This window comes from Myotis brandtii, unplaced genomic scaffold, assembly GCF_000412655.1.
Source record: "Myotis brandtii unplaced genomic scaffold, ASM41265v1 scaffold99, whole genome shotgun sequence".
NCBI classification, from domain to species: domain Eukaryota; kingdom Metazoa; phylum Chordata; class Mammalia; order Chiroptera; family Vespertilionidae; genus Myotis; species Myotis brandtii.
Window position 1 is genome coordinate 719,272 of NW_005372121.1, and position 4,618 is coordinate 723,889.

Genomic DNA, 4,618 nt, shown 5'->3' on the forward strand with positions numbered 1-4,618 from the left:
GCATATACTCACTGATTAGCCAATGGGAAGGGTAGCGGTCGTACGCCAATTACCATGTTTCTCTTTTATTAGTGTAGAATATATCACAAGCTGTGGTAAGGAGATTGTGTGGTTGTATGGTTGCCTCCGCCTCAGTTATTGCACCTCTAAATAGGGATATAATAAGTAGCTCTGAGGGCTAGTTGATAATTCAATGTATGTATGGTATATGATATGGGATAATTTTTTGTGAGTATAGCACATTTATATTCAAGAAGGGTTAATTCTCTGTTAAAGGTTTTACAGTAAAGACTGAGACTATAAAGTCATGAGAGCAATGACTCTTCTCTGAGGATTTAAGCTAAATTCGTGTGTGTGTGTGTGTGTGTGTGTGTGTGTGTGTGTGTGTGTGTGTAGGTGGAGTTGTACAGATTTACTAATTTTAATAAACTGATCCATCCTGGCCAGGTAGCTTAGTTGGTTAGAACATTGCCCTGATACACCAAGGCTGTAGGCTCAATTCCCAGTCAGGTTACATACAAATCAACCAATGAATGCAGAAATAAGTAGAACAATAAATATCACTCTCTCTCTTTCTCTCTCTCTCTCTCTCTCTCTCTCTCTCTCTCCTCCTTCCTTTCTCTCTCTAAAATTAACAAATAAAATTTTAAAATAAAAACAAAGTAAACTGATTCTATCTATCAGGGTTGCCTAGTTGCTAACTAGCTGATTCTAAGAAACTTCTCAGTGGGGCAGAAGAATATGTGTAGGAGACTCTACAACACGATTATGTGAAGCCCTATGTCTACAACCATGGCCATCCTGATAGCAGATGCTAGATTTGAGCATAACATGAAACAGAAACTGTGCACACTCTGTTTCGTTTCAGCTGCTCTTTCTCGAGGCACAAGTATAAACTATCCTAAGTGAGCCCCATGAGAGTAAAGTTTACCTATTCCCAGACACCAAGACCAGTAGACCATTTCATGCATATAAAACCTACATTTCATCACTGGGAGGAATTGTAGTTTCTGTCTTGTCTTGAGCCACTTGTACTGCTGGTCTATGAACTTTAGGTGAGTTGGAGATTTCTATCTTAACCTTCTTGGCAAAAGGTTACTCCACAGAAAAGAAGATAAAATAATCCTTCAATCTAAAAATGAGCTTGTGTATACTAGGATTTAGTTGCTACAAACTCTCAATTTGTATTAGATTCAATAGTGTGTGGCAAAATAATTTATCTTTGAGCTATCTTTGAATATATAACGAGAGAGAGAGAGAGAGAGAGAGAGAGAGAGAGAGATGAATCCATCGGCTGCCTCCTGTATATAACCCAACCAGAGATCATACCCACCAAGGTATGTTCCCTGACTCAGTATCGAGCCCGCAACCAGGACCATGCTCCATCCAACTGAGCTACCACAGCCAGGACTGGATATATATTTTTATATACATATATACTTATCTACTTAAATAAGTACTAATTTAATACCCTTTGTCTCTTAGAACTCATTTTCTGATAAAAGTGAAAACTGTGAGATTCATTGGAAAGCATATTCTCATTCAGCCCTTCCTAAGATAATGTTTGTAATTAGAACTCATTTTCTGGTAAAAGTGAAAACTGTGAGATTCATTGGAAAGCGTATTCTCATTCAGCCCTTCCTAAGATAATGTTTGTAAATTTACTTTGCTATGTAAGAAAATAATCAGTTATTTCCTCCAGTTTTTCTTGCAAGAATGTCTGGTTGATTTCTCAGTAGGCACAACTTTAGACCATTAGAAAAGTTTCCTGTCTCCCTGGATCCCTTTCAAAGAATACTCAAAAAAATCATTTCCTTCTGCCTAGAAAGGCTTTTCTTCAGTATAGTCAGTTCTAGTGAGCAGCCTATCTATTTAAAAAAAAAGGAGAAAACTCTGTAAAATTCCCTTCTGAGCTTTGCAAAATTTGGATTTCACTGTAACTTATAGGAAACCTAAGTGCAAACCTTCAAGAATATACCCTTTATAAGAAACTTGACAGCCTATTTTTCTTAAAGGAGAGATCATGTGCTTTCAATTAGCAATGTGTATGTGCCAGCGCATTTCTTAAATTATTTATCTTGCACAAAATTATCTGTTTTTACTATAGAAAAATCCAAGAAATAGATAAGCCCAAATCTAAATCCTCCATAATGCCATCAGTCTTCCAAATTTTTTTCTCCATAAAAATAGAAATGTCTGTGTGTTATTTACAAAATGGGATCATGATATATATCTTTGCTGCTTTTCCACTTTAGGCCACATCATGAAGCTATGTCTTGTACAATAAATACTGGTCTTTATCATCATTTTAAAAAATACTTTATTGATATAAGAGAGAAAGGGAGAGGGGGACAGAGATAGAAAAACATCAATGATAAGAGAGAAATCATTGATTAGCTGCCTCCTCTATGCCCCCCAATGGGGATCAAGCCTACAGCCCAGGCACGTGCCATCAGCAGGAATCAAACCATGACCTCCTAGTTCATAGGTCAATGCTCAACCAATGAGCCAGGGCTGGCTGGTCCTTTATCATCATTTTTAATGGTGGCACAATATTCTACAGAGAAGACCTACAATTTACAAACTCCTATTATTTTCAATGTTCCCAATTCTTTGCTGTTTTATGTAAACCAGCCAGCAACAAACATTCTTACACATACATCTTTGCTCAGTTGCCCAATTATTTCCTGAGGGAAATTTCCTAGAAACGGAATTGCTGAGTCATAGAATTCACACATTCTTAAAGTTTTTGATATATCTTGCCAAGCCCCACTCTGGAGATGGTTGAACAGATTTACACTTGCTTCAGAAAAATATGAGATTGCATACAAAGTTGTGGTTTTCTCATTCTTCATAAAACTCATCAATTGGTTGCTAAAAAATAGTCCTAGTAAGCCTAAACATGTACATACTTTCTAGTAAAACAGAGCAATACATTCCCAAAGCAGACACTTAATTTTTTCAAAAACCTGCCAACTTTCAGAAATGTTGTTTATGTTTTATCCCCTTAACATTTTCCTATAGTAATATTCTATAATGAAATGATGAAAGAAAAACTTTCTTCTTTTCTCCTACTTGGTAAATAAGGACTTGCCCAAGACAAGAATATAGGTCCCAGTTAAAAACTACGGAGAGAGCATAATTCAATTTGATCAGAAATCTGAGTATTTTCTACTCTGTCAAACCTGACAGTGTGTTTGCATGTCACTGACTAAGGATCACTGCCCTTATCCATTGGTTAGCATTTTCTTCCGGATCCTGAAAAGTAATGTCTAATGAGTTGTAAGACACTTAGAGAAATATTTCCATCTATCCATCTATATATCTATCTATTGATCTATTCATTAATAAATGTGTATTGAGTATGTACAGCACACAGGCTAGCATGGGGTAGGTTTATTTATTTATTAAACAAATATACATTAAGTGCCCGCTCCATGTCAAACTCTATTGTAAGCTCACAGCACCAGCTTTGAATAAGACAGACAAGGTGTATGCTCTTCAAATACTTAAGAGGGGAAGCTAGGTGGGCTGGTCATAATGAATGACACATGGGTCAAGGCACCAAGATTATAATAAGGTCACAAGAATCATATTAATTATTGTTTTTCCCCATTTCAAACTGAATTTAACCTTTAACCATGTCAAAAAAATATTCCATAAATAGAAATCTTGTGTGGCTCAGAAATCTTTCCTTAGTTAGAGAGCTTTGTTTTTTCTTTTTTTTTTCTGAATTTCCTTGAGATCATTAGAATTCGGCAATGTTTCTTTTTCTCTACATGAAAAATTGTTTCTAATAGGATCTCAGAATCTTGTTTTCCCCAGAACCTGCTAGTTTTAACAAGCACTTCACCATAAATAACATTTCTTCTGCCAAATATTTGGCATGATTTGGGGGTAATGTTTCGTGACAGCTGAATTAGTATGTGCTATCAACATGCATTCTTTCCTCCATTTCTGTAATTAAATTTAAAATGAACATGCTGCTTTCTCATGCTTCATTCTGTCGCGCTTGCCTCAACTTCCCTTGGTTACAAAGCATATTGATAATGAATATGTATTAGTGTTTGCTGTCAAACCCCATGAACATCTTCTGGAGAAAATTAGATATGTAATTCCAAAACAGAGGCAGCAGTTTATATCATCTCCTGCAATTTTCACCTCCCAATGCACATTCCTGAGAGATTGAACAACAGAACAGGAGAGATTAGTTTACCAGCCAAGTTCATATTGCTCCTTTTGCTTGCTTGAATAGATTTTAGTTGGTTTTAATTTTCATTTACATTATGATATTGGTGATTCAAAAGCTCACCAATATAAATGGAGTTTAAATTTTGTGGCTAACAAAGGCACAGATCTTGAAATCTCTGTACTAAATTTGGAGTTTGGAACTAAACTTTGCCAGTCCAAAATTTCAACAACTAGATTTGCTATCAGTTGGTAAATTAGAATTGAATTGCAACTGCAGGAAAAACAAAAGTCAATAAATCTATCTTTCACTTTTAAATAAAGATAATCTTAATCACCAAAATGTGTAATTGTCCATATCATTTTTCTCTGCCTGTGGACGTTGTCAGGTCTCTGCTCTAGACCTAAATGAGTTTATTACTAGCATCTG